We start from the raw sequence: 20,438 nt of genomic DNA, 5'->3' as shown, positions 1-20,438 counted from the left end.
TAATGAACGCCAGAAGCATGTAGAGAAGGGAGATGATGATGTAAATCAGTGTGCAATGCTGATTTGAAGCAGCTGGTGGCATTTTTGAACTCCCCGCTCTAGCCAATGCACTGTCCTAACATCGCACAGCTGAACAGGAGTTAAACGGCATGAAGGTCCCCCCACCAGTGCTATTTAAAGGGAGCATGCAGGAGTCATAGGTCAGTTGCTGGATTAGTTATTCTGGCTGCTGGTACAATTGTGGCTGTTTGTGGAAGTTTTCTATACTTGGAGAAAGTTGCAGATTATATAGAGATTGGTCTGGCAGTACTATTAGTGGCATTTAAAATAGTGTGCTGACCAAAGTTGCTTCCAGACATGGGTGGCCTGCTAGGGCTTCCTCTGGGAATTGAACATGATTGGGGACATGCAGAGAGGCCAGGCAGAGCAGGACAAGCTGCAAGAAGAGGGAGGAGGAGGAAGAGACGGAGGAAGAAGTGGGGGAGGAGGAAGAGGCAGGGAGGCAACAAGGTAGACAGGCCCTGTCTGCCAGGGCTCTGCATGATCAGATGATTAATGAGCGATACCAGTAACCTCAACGACACCTCCCCATTCACCAACAGTCCCACACTCCTCACCTTTCCTCTCCCACATGACCATCAAATCGTCCTCCTTTACACATTGCTTCCTCCCTCAGCTCATCACAGAAATGAAATCCAACACTAAATACAAATTCATAACCACATTTATAGACTTACACATCAAATGATTCAAACAAACTGATACAGTTCACTCTTGTGCATTGCCTAATGCCTGTTGCTCGTGTACCTTTACCCATCCTAGTGCTCCTACGAGGTGCATCCCCAGTTGCTGGAATATGGGTGGTGGAAGGCTGCTGACCTTCAATTGAGGAGTGTGCAGATGGCTGTGGAGGACGACATCGAGCAGCTATGGGCCGGGGGGGAGCCTGGCTTCAGAATGCACCATCTCGGCCTGGGCTGCAGCAGTCTGGCCTGGCTGGCTGTCAGGCAACAGCAAGGTCACTGGCGGAGTGGGAGCAGGAATCCTATCATCCCAAGAGAGGACAGCAGGTTCATCTTTCACGGCGCCACTGCCACTCTCCCGGGGCGGTGCCTCAGCAATCTTGGTGATCTGCTAGAGAACAGATTGCTGGACTGCTGTGACACCCTGGAAGGCCCGTTCCACAGTGGAACCCAGAGCCACGATAGCAGCAGTCTGAGCTTCCAAAGCAAAAGTCAGACCTCGGATGACAGATGTTTGTACTGCAATGGATGCTGTGATGTCGCTCATCAGACGCTGCATCATGGTGGGTTCCACAGGTGTGCTGATGGAGGTGACCACCCGTTCCATGTGGGAAAGGATAGCCTCCAAGCTCTGCGCAAAGCCCTGTGCCAAGTTGGAGCTGGATTCCTCCATCCTCCTTGACATTGTGCACAGTCTTTCTGGCAGGCTTTTCAGTGCAACAAGCATTTGGCTGTGTACGCCCATCAGCCTTCTTCTGTAGCACAGCCCATCGAAGTCATCATCTGACTCCTCTGAGCAGAACTAGTATGCGACCTTGCCCTCTGGCGAGCTGTTGCCTGCGGTATTCATTCCCCCCTTCCCCGGCTCCTGCGCACTGATCCAGAGTGCAAAAAGTACAGAAAGCCAGGGTTCACCTTGACAGGCAGAAAATAATCATAAGTAAAAATGTTTGAACCACACACCTGTTTGATTGCATGTAAATTCAACAAAATAGCTAGTAAAAGCAGAAAGCTAAAAATAATTCACTTATTTTAGTCATTTTCCAGAGTGCACAGTTCATTTTGGGCAGGGTTTATTGGTATGGGATTACATATCTATCTTTGTACAAAGAAACATAAGAAATAGGAGCAGGAGTAGGCCAGACGGCCCCTCGAGCCTGCTCCACCATTCAGTAAGATCCTGGTTGATCTTCAATCTCAACTCCACTTTCCCGCCTGATCCACATATCTCTTGATTCCCTTAGAGTCCAAAAATCTATCAATCTCAGCCTTGAATATACTCAATGACTGAGCATCCACAGCCCTTTCCAAAGATTCACAACGCTCTGAGTGAAGAAATTTCTCCTCGTCTCAGTCTTGAATGGCCCGACCCTTTATCCTGCGACTATGCCTCTAGTTCTAGACTCTCCAGCCAGGGGAAACAGCCTCTCAGCATCTACCCTGTCAAGCCCCCTCAGAATCTTATATGTTTCAACGAGATTACCTCTCATTCTTCTAAATTCCAGAGAGTATTGGCCCATTCTACTCAATCTCTCCTCATAGGACAACCCTCTCATCCCAGGAATCAATCTAGTGAACCTTTGTTGCAACACCTCTAAGGCAAATATATCCTTCCTTGGGTGAGGAGACCAAAACTGTACAAAGAGTGAAGGTTGTATTTTGAACAAATACAGAGTCCATTCCTGTTTTTCCACACATCACCAGACTAGTAGGATCAGATGCTGTATAATGTGTGGTTTCATAGAACAGAAAATAAATGCTGTTACTTATCCAAGAGAAATACAAGTTGTTTTACAAGTTAACTTGAGGGAAGTATCCTCAACACAAAAGTGCCATTTATGGCTCCCTAATGGCCCAGTTGGTAATCACACTGCTTGATGTGGTACTTGATGAGTCATAAAAACTAGGATGGTCCTCGGTTTGATTTCTTGTTTGTGTTGAGCAAGCTGAATTCAGCTGAGGCAACAATGGGCAGTACTACAATTGGCCTCGGTACTGCCAAGCTACGGAGGGTTCCCAATCATGATCATTATCCACTCCTAGATATGCACGTGTCCATTTGGGGTTGAATTGGATTAGCCTTAGCAGTAATTCCCCCAAAGTCAAATAGCTCGCAGGCACATGAAGAATTTCTGTGGAAGGCCAGCATCATCAGTGGGACCATGCCCTGGCATGAATCATGGGTTTCAGGAAAGGAAGTGGTCATTTTCATTTGGTGTGGGGGGGGGGGGTTAGGGAGAAGTCCCATTTAATATCCAAATGTCAACTGTTGGTATGCCAGCCATCAATCCCCAAATGCTTTGAGCTGTTGGTTGATATAAACATAGGTTGAATATTCCCATCTAACCAATGTTGGATTGTTGAATTGATCCATTATCCAAGAACAGAAGAAAGTTGTAAGGAATGCTTTTATTCCTGCAGTAAGACTGAAGAAAAGGTACAAAACTTTCATGAAACCTGTGGCTAGACTTTAAGCCCATTGACCATGAATGGGTGGAATTTGACCCAAGTTCGAAAAATGGTTCTATTTAGTAATGACTGAGCATAATAGTGAACAACAAAAGCATCCATGTGTATACTTTTAAGAGAATTACATTTGTACAAGATTGTAAATTTAAAAACTTATCAAGAACTGATGATGTTTGTCAGGATCAGTACTTTGACAGGGTTTTTGGGCACTGTAAAAGTTTTCACTAGTCACTGATGCATCATAAGCAACACTTTGACTGCATAAGGCCCAATTTGTCAGCCCTAAAAATTTGTTTGTGTTGCTGTTCAATAAATTTCACGAATGTCTGATTAAAAAGATCGACTTGAGTTGGTTTAGTAGAGTAACTTGATTTGATGATTCTGGAAACACCAAATGCAGCATTAAATTATGCATTTCTTGAAAGAATAAGCAGCCTTGCACATCAGAACTGGGCCACTTACTAGGCACCAAAACCCCTTCTTTGGAGAACTGAAAGATAGCAGTTTTACCAAGTGTGACATAATCAGCTGATTTAGCCTTGAAAATGCAATCTGACAAAATTTCTACGCTCTTCTTGTTAAGTGGAAATATGTGTCACAGGAGATTTGCCAAGGCTTTGATCAGTAGCAACAAATCAAATTATTTTCCCCCTTTCTACTATCTCAAAGATGCCTTGTTTCTTTTCTATAATCAGACTTATTGGGGGTCTTTTAATCCCCACGACAGGCGGGGAGTAGGTTAAAATTTCAAAAATCTGAAACCTGACCCCAACCCGCCTGGAACACGTCCACTTCCGGTTTTAACGGAGGCGGGCGACTAACCTGCTCGTGAGAGGCGGGTCAGTTATTTATATATGTTAATGAGGCCACATGCCTCAAATGTTAACAGACATTAACGTTTAACGGCTGTGCGCCGAGTTTTCCCCCCATCCGCAATCTCTTCCACCGCTCCCCCCCCCCCCCCCCAACCCCGCAATCTCTCCCTCACTCCGCTCCCGGACTGCGGCCTTCCAGCGCAGGTCTTCCCATCCAACAGCCACTGAGCCTCTCAATCTGGCTGGCTGCCAGCAGGAAACAGGAAAAAAAAATCAAATGAGGTCCTACTGTTAAATTCAACAGGACCTCCACGTTACCAGCATTATGCGGCCGCTGTGCCCCTCTGTCTCCCCCCCACCCTAGTAAATATAGGGACCATTGTGATTATTAGCTGCTGTATTGAACACTGTGATAAAAGTACAGTATTGTTGCACAATCAAATATGTGCTTTGTTAAAATACAGACAAGGCACAATTTATAAACGAACGAAATGTCTGGCCATTTTTGTTCATTTCCAGAGGTGCCATCCATCACACACCCCATCAATTTTAACACTGTTGTGAAAATTTCTTACAAATACCATTAACAGTGCTTTTATACTACCACTTTTGTATCGATGAGCATCCAAAATTTCTTTGTATTGACATAATAACTCAAGGCGCAGAAGGTGACTGCACTCCTGAGTTCTTTAAAGGCAAGTGATACAACACAACTTACAGGAGCTAGTTGCAAACTACTTGGGGTCTGTAATAATGTAGAAGAACTCCAACTTGGTGCAAAATGTCTAAGTAGTCCATTGGATAACCTGGAAACCTTTTAACATAGATTCATTTTAACATTAGGAGAAAACAAGATTGCTGCCTGTGTTCCTATAACATTAAAAATTAGTCAATCGAGGAGTGGACCTCAGTGCAAGTCACTACTGGTAGTGCAACTCAGGTCTGCTGGTTGTGCATCACACTGTTTAACACTGGTATCTGTAGCCTAATGGCATTCTAAGAGAATGGTCTGTTGTTAGATCAAAACACATCTCCTTTGAGGTCAAGGTCAATTCTGATCAGTTGCTGTGCTCCATAACCTACCATTCACCTTGTCGTTCTCATTGCTTCTCAGTTTATGGTACTATAGAACCATCTAGGATGGACTCTAAATCGTGGGCAACTGAAGTTCTATCGTAAACTAAAATAAAAACCAGAGAACGAGAGGAATATAGAGCAGATCTGTCAGCATCTGCAGCAGTTCAAGAAGGCGGCTCACCACCACCTTCTCAAGGGCAATTAGGGATGGGTAATAAATGCTGGCCTTGCCAGCGACGTCCACATCCCAAGAATGAATAAAAAAAAGACTGTCTAGCATTATATATGCAGATTCTTCTTCTATAACCAAAATGGTAATCCATTTTTCTCATTTCAGATCTTGATATACTGCACATTTCTAATATTTTGTGTTTTTAATTTAAGTTTCCAATACTTGCATTTTGTCCCCTCTTTATTTCTACCATAATAACCCCCCACCCCAATCATGGCCCCAATTTTAGTCAAATATGTTCTGTTTGGGGGAAGGGAAGGGGAACAAAGATAACCACAATCATAAGATAAAAACTGGATAATACATAAAAGTTATCCTTCATTATATTCTCTGGGAAAGCCTAAGAGGATAGTAAATATGTTCAAGAAGGATGCTTTCTGTTGGAATTTTATGGATTGCTGCCAAAGTGTTTTGCCAAAAGGCTTTATCTTGGAACAAACCCAGAACAAATGTTAGAGGCAACCTTTCTCTCTATAATTCCTACAGTAGCACAGAGATTACTTCTAAATATAGTTCAGCAAACTCAGCTAGGGTAAAATTACATGTATGTTTATGGTATCTGTATATAATAGGAAAACTGCATTTCACAGCTATTCTTAACCCTGTTTTTGAGATTTGCCACTGAAAGTTCTTTGCATATACTGCTAAAATAATTGTTTTGTGAGGGGTGGGGGGGCTTGGTTTCTTAAGGAAATCAACAGTGACTGCATACTGGACATTCCTTGATTGGAATCTGATGAGTTTGAGTGCAATTATGCATTTCACCTATCTGTTAGACGAGCCATAGGTCAGTGATGGTTAATCCATTTTCCCGTCACCTCCAGGCTCCAGGGACCCTTTGATTTGCCCAATTATGGGAGACATATTAGAGAAGCTAAGCAGAATGCTGTAAACAGGAAGCGTCACAATAAAGAGTCTACTGAAGACCCACGATAGCCAAGTTCATTGGCACTCATATTTGGAATTGGTGACATCTTTGGCTTCTAGATAAGCTTGGTGCATAGTTCTAGTGGTGAAGCATCCCCTCCTTCTATGGATAAGAAGAGAAACCTAGCCTGTAGGGTTGAAGTGATGCCAATGTATCTTTAACAAAGGACTCGAAAATTGAAGTTTTTTTAAAAAAGCAACTCTGAATTAAAATCCTGGATTTAATATGCAACAAGGGATAAAATCCATAGCTCTAAAAATTGCTGGGACAACAGTTGCAGAAAGAATAAGCAAGTTCAGGAGAGAAAGAAAGAATAGAGAAGTGCAATACTGAGGGAATGCTGCACGATCAGAGATCTGTCTTTTGGATGAGGCATTAAACCGAGGTCTCATCTGCCCTCTCAGGTGGATATAACAGATCCCATGGCACTATTTCTAGAAGGATAGGGCACTCCCCCAGTGTCATGGCAACACTTGTTCACGATTTACATAAATGATTTGGACTTGGGAATCAGAAGTACAATTTCAAAATTTGCGGATGACACCAAATTGGGGGGTATAGTTAATACCAAGGAGGACTGCGACAAAATTACATGCCCATTCTGCAAGTTTATTAATTAGCAAATGAATTTCAATATAGATAAGTGTGAGGTATTACATTTTGGTAGGATACTGCTTGGATAATAAGAGTCTAACTGGGGTAAAGGAGCAAGGGGATCTGGGGGTACGGATACACAAATCACTAAAAGTAGCGACGTAGGTTAATAAGGCCATAAAAAACACAAACCAAGCACTGGGGTTCATTTCTAGAGGGATGGAATTGAAAAGCAGAGAAGCTATGTTAAACTTGTATAGGACTTCGGTTAGTCCACCTTTGGAGTACTGTGAACAGTTCTGGTCTCCATATTATAAAAAGGATATACAGGCACTGGAGAAGGTGCAAAAAAGATTTACTAGGATGAGTCCAGAATTGAGAGGTTAAACCTATCAGGAAAGATTAAGCAGGCTAGGGCGCTTTTCTCTAGAAAAGAGAAGGCTGAGGGGTGACCTGATAGAGGTCTTTAAGATTATGAAAGGGTTTGATAGGATAGACATAGAGAAGATGTTTCCACTTGTGGGGAAAGACCAGAACTAGGGACCATAAATGTAAGATAGTCACTAATAAATCCAACAGGGAATTCACAAAAAAACGTCTTTATCCAGAAAGTGGTTGGAATGTGGAGCTCGCTACCACAAGGAGTAGTTGAGGCGATTAGCATAAATGCATTTAAAGGAAAGCTAGATAAACAAAGGAGGGAGAAAGGAATAGAAGGATATGCTGATAGGGTTAGATGAAGTAGGGAGGGAGGAGGCGCATGTGAAGCATAAATACCGGTATGGACCACCGGTTGGGCCAAATGGCCTATTTCCGTGCTGTACATTCAATGTAATTCTATGTAACACTTATCCCTCAACCAACACCTTCAAAAACAGATTATCTGGTCATTTATCTCATTGTTGTCTTTGAGGCCATGCTGTACACAAATTGGTGTCCACGTTTCTCTACATTACAGAAGTGAGTACCCTTCAAAATACTTCATTGGCCGTGAAATGCTTTGGGACATCCTGAGATTGTAAAATATGCTATATAATTGTAAGTTCTTTCTTTTGTTGGTAGATTGGAACTCAATTTCTAAGTATTTAAAATGCAGTATTTAAATGCACTCTCTTTTACCTGGGATATGTGCATGATGAACAATTCTTGTATCTCACAGTGACTTAGGCACCAGATTTTAAAAAGTTGAGGTATAAAAATGTTCTGGAGATGCCATCTTTCTAAGAGTTGAACACAATTATACACCCCTTACAAGAGATTAAAAAAAAGTTGGAAGAAAGCTAACATGGTAAGGAGAGGCGTCAAAGCAAGGCTTATAGGAGTCAAGGTAGAGTACAGAGTGTACTAGACAGCATCAAGATTGCCACTGCCAATCTAAAAGACAATGGCACTTGTTGGAGTTGCAGTACTGAGTCAAGCACTTGATTCATATTCTCTGGTTAAAACTAAACTGTTCCAGAAAAAAATGCAAAATGCCCTATCAAAAAATCTTAGATGGTTTGACTTTCTCACCCAAGTAATTTTGAAAGTTAGAGTCTGATCACGATTCTAATAGCCACAACCAAAATAATGATTCTCAGGAAATAATAACTCAGTGATTGTGAATGGAAAGCTTTGGCTTTAATATGGCGCAGCCATGAAACAACATAGGTTAGCTCCAATAGTTATGGAAAAGGACAAGGAACAATCAAATGTGAAAATGCTTAACAGGAGGAGGGCAAATTTCAGTGAGTTAAAAAGGGATCAAAAATTAGTAAGCAAAACAGTAATTGAACAATGGGAAGCCTTCAAGGAGGAGTTGGTTCAGGTACAGAGTAGACACATCCCTATGAGAGGGAAAGGAAGGGCATCCAAAGCTAGAGCTCCCTGGATGACTAAAGTTATAGAGGTTAAAATGAATCAGAGAAAGGAGGTTTATGGCGAATGTAAGGTTCATAATACAGTAGAGAACCAGGCTGAATACAGAAAGTGCAGAGGAGATCTAAAAAAGGGAATAAGAGGGGCAAAGAGAGAGCATGAGAATGGATTAGCGGCTAACATAAAAGGGAACCCAAAAGTCTTTCATAAACATATAAATAGTAAAAGGGCAGTCAAAGGAAGGGTGGAACCAATTAGGGACAAAAAAAGGAGATCTTCTTGTGAAGGCAGGGGTACTAAATGAATACTTCGCATACGTCTTCACTAGAGAAGAGGATGCTGCCATTGGAGCAGTAAAGGAGGAGTTAGTAGTGATAATGGATAGGATAAAAATAGATAAAGAGGAGATACTTAAAAGATTGGCAGTATTCAAATTAGAAAAGTCATCCGGTCCAGATGGGATGCATCCTAGGTTAGAGGGAAATAAGGGTGAAAATCGTGGAGGCTCTGGCCACAATCTTCCAATCCTCTTTAGATATGGGGACAGTGCCAGAGGACTGGAGGATTGCAAATGTCACACCCCTGTTCAAAAAAGGGGAGAGGGATAAACCCGGCATTTACAGGCCAGTCAGCCTAACGTCAGTGGTGGGGAAACTTCTAGAGACAATAATCTGAAACAAAATTAATTGACACTTAGAAAAATATGAGCTAATAAATGAAAGTCAGCATAGATTTGCTAAAGGAAAATTGTGTTTGACCAACTTGATTGAGTTCTTTGATGAATTAACGGAGAGGGTTGATGAGGGTAATGCGGTTGATGTTGTGTATATGGACTTTCAAAAGGCATTTGATAAAGTACCACATAATAGTCTTGTTAGCAAAATTAAAGCCCATAGGATTAAAACCCATGGGAGAGCGGCAGCGTGGATACAAAATTGGCTAGGGGACAGAAAGCAGAGAGTGGTGGTGAGCGGTTGTTTTTCAGACTGGAGTATACAGCGTTGTTCCCCAGGGGTCAGTATTAGGACCACTGCTATTTTTGATATATATCAATGACCTGGACTCAGGGATAGAGGATATAATTTCAAAGTTTGCAGATGACACGAAACTTGGAAATGTAGTAAACGATGTGGAGGTTAGTAACAGACTTCAGGAGGACATAGACAGACTGCACCCCCGTTAAAATTATACTATTTAGTTTATTTTGTCTCTCTGCTACTATCCTCCTCATGGTTTACTACACTTCCAAGTTTTGTGTCATCTGGTAAATGGTAATTACACTACTTATGCATTAAAAAACAGAAACGTCAAAATTGAAATTGAATTTAGAAAGTAGAAGTAGATAAGAGAGGAACATAAGAACATAAGAAATAGGAGCAGGAGTAGGCTATATGGCTCCTCGAGCGTGGTCCGCCATTCAATAAGATCATGATCTTCGACCTCAATTCCACTTTCCTGCCCAATCCCTATATCCCTCTATTTCCTGAGAGTCCAAAAATCTATCGATCACAGCCTTGAACATACTCAACAACTGAGCATCCACACCCCTTTGGGGTAGAGAATTCCAAAGATTCACAACCCTCTCAGTAAAGAAATTTCTCCTCATCTCCGTCTTGGATGGCTGACCCCTTATCCTGAGATTATGCCCCCTAGTTCTAGACTCTCCAACCAGGAGAAACAGCCTCTCAGCATTTACCCTGTCAAGCCCCCTCAGAATCTTGTATGTTTCAATGAGATTACCTCTCAGTCTTCTAAACTCCAGAGAGTACAGGCCCATTCTCTCCTCATGGGACAACCCTCTCATCCCAGGAATCAACCTAGTGAACCTTCATTGCACCGCCTCTAAGACAAATATATCCTTCCTTAGGTAAAAAGACCAAAACTGTACGCGGTATTCCAGGTGTGGTCTCACCAAAGCCCTGAACAATTGCAGCAAGACTTCCTTACTCTTGTGCTCCAAGCCCCTTGCAATAAAGACTAACATGCCATTTGCCTTCCTAATTGTTTGCTGTACCTGCATGTTAACTTTCTGAGTTTCGTGTACAGTGACACCCAAATCCCTCTAAACACCAACATTTAATAGTTTCTCACCATTTAAAAAATATTGTTTTTCTTTTCTTCCTACCAAAGTGAATAACCTCACATTTCCCCATATTATACTCCATCTGCCACCTTCTTGCCCACTCACTTAACTTGTCTATATTCCCTTGCAGACTCTTTTTGTGTCCTCCTCACAGCTTACTTTCCCACCTAGCTTTGTATCATCAGCACACTTGGATACATTACACTCAGTCCCCTCGTCTGAGTCATTAATATAGATTGTAAATAGCTGAGGCCCCAGCACTGATCCTAGCGGCACCCCGCTAGTAACAGCCTGCCAACCTGAAAATGACCCGTTTATTCCAACTCTCTGTTTTCTGTCCGTTAACCAATCCTCTATCCATGTTAATATATTACCCCCAACCCCATGAGCCCTTACCTTGCGTAACAACCTTTTATGTGGCACCTTATCGAATACCTTTTGAAAATCCAAATATACTACATGCACTGGTTCCCCTTTATCTACCCCGCTAGTTACATCCTCAGAAAACTCTAATAGATTTGTCAAACACGATTTCCCTTTCATAAAACCATGTTGACTCTGCCTAATCACATTATGATTTTCTAAGTGCCCTGTCACCACATTCTTAATAGATTCCAGCATTTTCCCGACAACTGATGTCAGGCTAACTGACTTGTAGTTCCCCGTTTTCTTTCTCCCTCCTTTCTTGAATAGCGGTGTTACATTTCCTACCTTCCAATCCGCTGGGACCGTTCTAGAGTCTAGGGAATTTTGGAAGATCACAACCAATGCATCCACTACCTCTGCAGCCACCTCTTTTAGAAACAATTTTACAACACCAAGTTATAGTCCAGCAATTTTATTTTAAATTAACAAGCTTTCGGAGATTTTCTCCTTCCTCAGCCTGAGGAAGGAGAAAATCTCCGAAAGCTTGTTAATTTAAAATAAAATTGCTGGACTATAACTTGGTGTTGTAAAATTGTTTACAATTGTCAACCCCAGTCCATCACCGGCATCTCCACATCACCTCTTTTAGAACCCTAGCATGGAGGCCATCAGGTCCGAGGGATTTGTCGGCTTTTTCTTTATTAATATTAATTATTTTAAGTTCCTCACTCTCATTAGGCCTTTGGTGCCCCAGTATTTCTGGTATTTTTTGTGACTTCTACTGTGAAGAAAAACAAATATTTTGTATCTAACATCTCTGCTGCTTCCTCATTCCCATTATAATTTCTCCTGTCTCTGCCTCCAAGGGACCCACGTTTACTTTTGCCACTCTCTTCCTTTTTACATACTTGTAGAAGCTCTTACAATCTGTTTTTATATTTCTTGCTAGTTTACTCTCATATTTTATTTTCTCCCTCTTTATCAATTTTTTGGTCATCCTTTGCTGGTTTCTAAAACTCTCCCAATCCTAAGGCTTGCTACTCTTCTTGGCAACATTATAAGCCTCTTCTTTTAATCTAATACTATCCTCAACTTCAACACTTAGCCACGAATGGATCACTTTTCCCGTGGAGTTTTTATTTCTCAATGGAATGTATACTCGTTGAGAATTATGAAATACTTCTTTACTCTTAAATGTTCGCCATTGCTTATCTACCGTGATATCTTATAATCTAATTTCCCAATCTACCTTAGCCAACTCACCCCTCATACCTACGTAATTGGCTTTGTTTAAGTTTAAGACTATAGTTTCAGACTTAAGTACGTCACTCTCGAACTCAACGTGAAATTCTATCATAATATGATCACTCTTCCCCAGAGGATCCCTTACTATGAGATTACCAATTAACCCTGTCTCATTGCACAAAATAAGGTCTAAAATAGCCTGTTCCCTGGTTGGTTCCATTACGTATTGTTCTAGGAAACTGTCTCGAATGCATTCCATGAACTCTTCCTCCAAACCACTTTTGCCAATTTGATTTGCACAGCCTATATGAAGATTAAAGTCCCCCATAAATATTGCATTACCTTTGTTACAAGCTCCTCTTATTTCTTGATTAATACTTTGTCCAACAGTTAGGGGGCTATAAACTACCCCCACCAGTGTTTTCTGCCCCTTGTTTTTTCTTACCTCCATCCGTACTGATTCTACTTCCTGATCTTCCGAGCCAAGATCCTTTTTTACTACTGTCCTTGTCACCCTTTATTATCAGGACTCCCCCCACCCATCCCCTCTTCCCCCCTCCCCCAACTTTCCAAGCTCAAAAAACAACTGGTTTAAAACTTGAAATTCCCTGGAACTGTCAGCTGGGTAGCGTTGAACAAAAGGCCACCAAATGGCACACATCTACTTATTCAAAGCAAGCTGGCTATGCAAAGTTTTTGTGATGGGTGCTGGAGTTGACACAAACCAGCTTTTAGTTTAATATCCAATATATATTGAGTAATAATTACGGGTCTTTTGGCTGAATAAGGGGTTCAGATGTTATTAGACAAAATTAGAGAACTTCATCTGAATAAGAAATATACTGTCTTTAACTCACTAACTAAGATTTTATGTTGTATATTATGCACGGTGTGGAATTTAAGTTAGCATTTTTACTTTTATTACTAAAAATTCCATGGATTCTTCTCAATCTACGGAGCACCAAAGAAATGCAGTGCAATGCTAATTGGTATTTAGAAAAAAGCAATATACAGCAATGTACTCCCTTGGAGCACTGCTGTAAGTTTATTGGAAATAATTTGTTATGGATTACAGAGAAATTCCATGCACACAACACACAAGCACAAGACAAGTTGCACTGTTCCAGTTAATCCACTCCTGATCCGCAAAACTGTTGAGTCAGTGGCATATTGAACATTGGATGCGCCAACCTTGAGAACAATTTTTAAAAAAAAAACTTATCAGGTTTATTGAGAGGGCGCAGCTATTTACAATTTTAGATAAGGGAAATGCAATGGGAACGTATTGCAATTGAAAGTGGTGTTGGCAAACTCAGCTTTTATAGAAGAGTTCAAATGTTCAGTGACAACAGGTGCATAAAAATAGCAGCTTCCTTATATGCTGTATAATTTAAAAGATAGTATAAATGTGTTCAGAACTATATAGGCTGCTTGAAAAGTAAATTAACCTCTAATCTCATCAGTCATCCCCTGCATGTTTGGCTATTAAACTTGTACAGTATCACTGCAAACTGCTAGTTTCATATTTAATCACTTAATAACCAGAGAACGCTTTGGCAAAAATAGTGCTTCATCACTGTTTTCTGACATTAAATACGGCTGGGGAAAAAGAGAAGTGGAGGGAAAAGGAAAGATCAGCCACAATGATAAATATTGTAGTGAGTCATCAAAACCAAAGCAAGTCAAATAAAATATTATGAAGCAGAGAAAAAAAATTGTGGACCTTGCATTTTTAAGATGTGTGAATATGTTACTGCAGTCTTCCGAGTTCAATATAAATGTTTTGAGCTTGTTTGTCATTAAATATGAAGGGAAAACAATAAAAAATACTTTTAAATTAAATCTTATGCTAAAGTATCAACTTGACTCAGTGGTAGCATTTTCACCTCCGAATTAGAAGGTTGTCAGTTCAAGCCCCACTGCAGCACTGAAGGAGTGCTGCACTTTCGGAAGAACTATCCTTTGGCCTTGGTTTGTTGGTTAGGTGGACATTAAAGCTCTTGTGGCACAGTTTTTAAAAAGAGCAAGGAATTCTTGTGGGTGCTAGCCAACATTCTTCCCTAAATCAACATCACCAAAGCAGGAAAACTGGTCACTCATTTCATTGCGGTTTATTCAATTTTACCGTGTGCAAAATGTCCGCCATGTTTGCCTGCAAAATAGTCACTTGTGCTTTGAGATGTTTTTAAAGAGATGTGATAAACCTCTATATTAATGCAAGCCTTTACTTTGAACGAAAAAAACAGCTAGAGAGCTTTATTGTATGAATGCAACTGCACATAAATCAAGGTTGAGCATTCTCGCCCATCATTTAGCATCAAACCAAAGCCTTCATGAAAGACATTAGTCTTGCATTGAGCACAGTGGAGCTGATTGAAGGTTATTTTGTGTCATGAAATTATAATTAGTCATAAACTGGTTGCTTCGGCAGAGAAGGAAATAGACAGTACCGAATATTTAGAACTTATGTAAAGAATCAGCATCAGTGAATTGGCCTCTAAGACCAATACTACTTTGTCACTTCAATTCCTAAACCTGTTCACTATTGATGCCTTGGCCGTTCTGCATCCACGATGACGTCACAATGACTATTGCCACCAGTTGTCCTGCATCCACGATGACGTCACAATGACGACTGACACCGCAGCCACCCGACGCGTCTCGGGTTTGGGATTAGGGGGTTTTAGGGTTAGGAGTATTAGGGGCAGGGGTATTAGGACTAGGATTTAGGATTGAGTTTAAGGGTATTAGGGTTGGGTTTCGAAGAAATGGGGATTGTTAGCGCTGTGAATTGTGCGAGATCTGAGCTGACATCTGCGTTGCCTGCAGAAACCATTATTTAGCATCAAACATATGCCTGAAGGGTATCATCGCGTTAGTCTGCCATTGAACACCGTGGAGCTGATCGAAGGTTATCATGAAAATATTAAAATTTGATTAAGATGTTAGGGTTTCGATTGCTAGCGTTGTGCATTGAGCTGACATCTGCGCAGTTAGCTCTGCGTTGCCTGCAGAACCCGCTATTGACACTGCCGTCACTAGACGCGTCCTTTTTTGTTAAAACAGAAAAGCACAATTAGGTAGAAAGACATAACGAAGTGATCCATTAAACATTCAAATACTTTGTTAATTCACTAACGCTGATACTAATTGTTAAAATGCTATGTAGGAATTGGGAGATTTAAAAGGGGAAAAAAGAAGATTGTTATTTATTATTGCCGGACAAGAATGAATCGGCAGACGTTGCCCAAAATCGTTGCAACTGCTACATAACACGTCCCAATACAAAAGTCGGGTCAGGTTAGCTTTGAAGACAAAAACTTCAGACCCCCCACAAAACGCGTTTTGGAAATTGATCTTCTCGAACCCAATCAACCAAGGGTTTATTTGAAGATCAACGGACACCTTTATCAGCAAGTCCTTCAGCGGATCAAAGTAAAATAGAAGAGATCCGGTTGGAATCTTTTTAAATAACCTTAACTGAAGCTTCATTAAAACAAAGAAAGACATACAACAAGTTTCAATTTACTCGTTCAATAAACATTCAACAATAATTGCCGCCTCTTCCCGCCCTCCCCCGAGCAGGGATCACTTACTTACCCGTATTCAAAGGAAGAGTCTGTGTGAAACCGCAGCGTTAGAAAAAAAAACACAGCATTAAAGGTTGCCCCGACTGCTGCAGCCCTGTCAAGCCGCTCGCGATGATAAGTATCTGTTAAAATGTTACAGTGAATGTATCCAGGAAGCAGGTTTCTAGGAAACTGACAATTTAATGGGAGGGGTTTCCTTTGTGACGCCACCAAGAACCTAACCAATAGAGAGCCCGGCAGCTTTAATCTGAGACAGGGGCTGGTCAAGAAGGAGCTCGCGGGACTTTATCGACCTTGTTGCCAGCTGAGCTCAGTAACATTGACTGGGAAGTTCTTATTTGTTACTTAAAATCCTGTCAGTATCTGTCTTGGTTTGACACATCTCTCTTTAAACACAGCTGAATATGTTTAAATGGCTTTGCAATCTGTCTCACTCTTTTTGATTATGTAAATCTCATTCCTAACATTTCTCCCAATATAATTTGATAACACACAGAACCGTGTAGATTCTTTGCTACAGGAATCCAAAAGTAATCCCACTGCTTTATATTCCTCTCTACTTCAAATGTTTATCTAATTCTTAAAAGAAGCAACGGTATCTGGTTCAATTATTCCGCATAGCAAAGCATTTTGTGCTCCAACAGCTTTCTGCATAAAAGAATTTTTTCCTAAATTTCTGTCCTCACCCTTTTAGTGACAGTTTTAATTTGATAACCTCTCCTCCCAGACTCCCTAGTCTGAAGAAATAGTATTTCCCTATTTATCCTATCAAACATTCTTCATACTTTTAAAAGCTGCTGTTAAATCTCTTTAGAGTTATAAGTTTACAGTTGAGATCATGCCATCTAGATGATGCCACCTGAGATCTAGAACTAGAGGGCATAGTCTCAGGATAAGGGGTCGGCCATATAAGATTGAGATGAGGAGGCAATTCTTCACTCAGAGGGTTGTGAATCTTTGGAATTCTCTACCCCAGAGGGCTGTGGATGCTAAGTCGTTGAGTATATTCAAGGCTGAGATAGATAATTTTTTGGACTCTAGGGGAACCAAGGGATGTGGGGATCGGGCAGGAAAGTGGAGTTGAGGTTGAAGATCAGCCATGATCTGATTAAATGGCGGAGCAGGCTCGAGGGGCTGTATGGCCTATTCTTGCTCCTATTTCTTATGTTCTTATCAGAGTCTGAGATTGATATAAATTGGTGAAATTAATTTAGGATTAGATTCCTTACATAATTGACAGGTTAACAGCATTAGATAGCCAATCTATTGAATAAAGTCTATATGCTTGTAGTTAGCAATGTTTCCAAATTTTACACGAGCTCATCCTTCTGATCTACTGTGGTGAATTGGTTGCCTTGCCTTCCACCGGGAGTCTTCTGAGATGTCAGAGAGATGAATCTTCATCTGTAGGGTATTATCTATTCCTCCTGGATCCTCTGCTCCTAGGAAAATTCAACTTCCACGCTGGTAGCAGTATCTGGACTAGCTGTCTTAAATCTCACGTCTCTTGATTTCAGGGAAACTTGTACATCTAAATGACACACTTTTATTTGGCTGTAACAGGCTAGTATAGTCATACAATTTTAACTTCTCTAAACTTTCCCTCTGTCGGAGATGCACTAGTAGTTTGACAGAAACATCCTTCTACATCTATGAGACAAAGAGCTCCTACAGCTTCTACCACAAAGACTTCTACAAGAACTATTAAAAGGATTAGAACTAAACTGACACTGAGAACTGAAAACTGAGACTTTAGTGTCAAAAATACTATCTTATATATCCTCAATTTCCAAAGATATTTCAATTCCATTGACTAATCTGAGTGACACATGTTAAAAGAGTTCAGCCCTTCTGGTTTCAATCATTTCACACAACCATATACTCTTGATGACCTTCAAAACAATGAAGAACCGGCACCTAGACATGACAGAGTGCTTGTTTACTCCCTAGTTTCTCTGATTTTTGCTGTCAAAGCTGACAGCTCTAACAGGACATCTTTATGTCTGTCTTAATGAGCCAACTGTGGGCCTGTGGTCTTGATATCTTGTTTCTATCCTTGGTAAGGAATTTTTTATTTGTGTAAGTCTTCATGGTTTAATTAACATTAGTCCTTTTCTTTCCTAAAATTCAGTCTGACTACTGACTCAATTTTGAGGACACATTTAAGGCAAGTATTAGGGCAGTCCAACTACAAAGATAAGTGGAACCAGCTAACAGCAATACATTCCTTGCAACAAATGTGACATGTTGAGCTGTGCTACGATGCTGTGGTGCATGCTAACTTTGTGATTGACAGTGTCTTAGTGTGTGAAAGATTACTTGGGGGTGGGGAGAAAAAGCTGCAATGAATGTTACTAGCCTGGAGAGGTGGGGTGCCCTCCTGCTTGGCTATCTCCAATTGGCTCCACTGATTCTGGGCTGACTGTTTGCAGTGTCATTTCCTCAAGGTAAGGTAGGAGCCCTGCTGATTGCCCACCTCTCCCCATCATTGCTGCAAGTTCAAAAAGCCACCCTACTTTCCAGAACATGAGTCAACGAGTTGTTAGAAATTTGATTAGGTCTACATTTTCTGATAACTGAACCACAACATTGAAATATTTCCTTGGAAACTGAAGGTGTGCCATGCATCAAAATAGGCACTCTTGTGATTGTGTAAAAAAGGCTACAAAGTTGTCAAATGATCATCATCATGTATTCAAAGTTAAAATGCAGCTAGTTAAGCTGAAAGGGTATGTTGCCTTCATGACATAGCATTATACTTGAAGTGGCTACATTCAGAGTACACATATTTTGGCAAACCCAGTCAATGTGCTAAACATTTCTCTCATGTGAGGAGGGTGCCCACCTCCAGGACCTTTTCTGTAATGGGAGCAAAGTCCGCCTTCAGTCCTTGCACTAGCCTCAGCCATCTCTTTCAATGAAGTGAATAAAATTTTTCCTCTTACAAACTTCCACTGCTAAAATTGTACCTGCTCTTTCAAGACACAGCAGCAGCCCTTTAAATTTACTGCTACAGCATATATCTCACCCATATATACTCCCAGCACATGATGTAATTTGCGGCAGGAATGTGTGGAACATGCAAAATTTCATGAGGTCCATTCTATACTTTCCTGGTGCAAAAGGTGTTAATTCATTTCCATGTGCATCACCACTGTATTGTAAAATCAAGTCTATTGTTCATGCATTGCTCCCATCTCTTTCCATATCCCTCTTCATGATCATGGTTCATCTCCAGGCCTGAACTCACTTCCAACCCTGCCAACAAGTCTCAGTGAAACTCAAAACCCTAGAGATAAAGATAGTGGGATTTAGGATATGTATTTTCTATTCCCTACACTAACCTAGCATTATTGTTCCATTCAGAGCTGTTATTTAGAATGGAAGTGAGTCCTGATGTGCAAGAATGAGTGAGGGTCAGCTGAAGGGTCAAATAATGCAAATTTTATGTTTTCAAATATGGTCAAATTAAAACTACAAGATAGATAGTGTATGAGAGGGAGAGTAATCGGACAGAGGGACAAAATGCAAACATTTCAAACACAAGAAAGAATATACAAAAGATTAAAAGAAATTAAGGGATTCAAAAATAGCAAAAACAACAAAGGGTGGAAGATAAGGGGAACAAACAAGAAAGACAATCTAAAAGAAAGCAGACATGCCACTGGAAAATGTACAGCAAAATGATTGTGGGTTGTTTTAAAGGAGCGGTAAGACTTAATTTAGCATTTTTATGGTTGTTACAAATATTGAGATTCTGCTATTATGAATCTACTAAAACAAAAATTATTTCCAAAAAAAATTCCCCTTTAAAAGGTGGAGTGGTGATCCTACACCCTTGCCTCTGCTGCCCTTTTTCAGTGTGGTTAGACTTAGTGAACTAATCTCTGTATTTTTACTGAACTCCAACCTAACTTCATTTCTCATCACCTGTGATGCATAGATACATCTAATAGTCTCACCTTTACGTCTGTCACAGAAACTGACCTAGTGACATGGCGGAGGAAGACTGACCCCTCTGGGTTTTGGATGGGCAAGTACTTTCTGTGTAAAAACATTATAAAACTGTGTCCTCACAAAGGGTGAGGATATCTAAACATGACATTGAAAATAAACCAGGTGCAATTTTAAAAATCAAGTCAACTTAATCCTTTACATCGAATTCTATTTCTTTCTTTCTCTTTTGTTAAAGTAAATGTACTCCTATAAACCCAGTACACATCATTCCCTGGTTAAAAAATGATCAGCCAGCCTGCTTCCAGGTCTTTACCAATGCTACGTTAAACCAACTGCTACAGATGATTGACAATTTATCTTTTGCTTCCTTTCCCTAGATATGGTCTCTACCAATGCTTCTCTTAAGCCAGTCACTAAGCAGTGTGAGCAAGATATGTTCAGACCCTTTCCTCTGATTTTTTTCCCCTCGTTATGAGGAAAGC

At 40.8% G+C, this 20,438-nt stretch overlaps 1 protein-coding gene across 1 annotated transcript in view; it reads right to left on the bottom strand.

The window, feature by feature from the left end:
- The window catches only part of LOC137299984 (phosphoethanolamine/phosphocholine phosphatase-like), a 32,310-nt gene extending 16,193 nt beyond the window's left edge, over window positions 1-16,117 (bottom strand). The window contains exon 1 of the mRNA XM_067969038.1: window positions 16,010-16,117. The gene's annotated coding sequence lies outside the window, so the exon portion shown is untranslated. The remainder of the gene's footprint in view (window positions 1-16,009) is intronic.
- Between the last annotated feature and the right edge of the window lie 4,321 nt (window positions 16,118-20,438).

This window comes from Heptranchias perlo, chromosome 30, assembly GCF_035084215.1.
Source record: "Heptranchias perlo isolate sHepPer1 chromosome 30, sHepPer1.hap1, whole genome shotgun sequence".
NCBI lineage: Eukaryota > Metazoa > Chordata > Chondrichthyes > Hexanchiformes > Hexanchidae > Heptranchias > Heptranchias perlo.
Note: the sequence above shows the minus strand (reverse complement) of the source record. Positions and strands in the feature narration are given on the sequence as shown.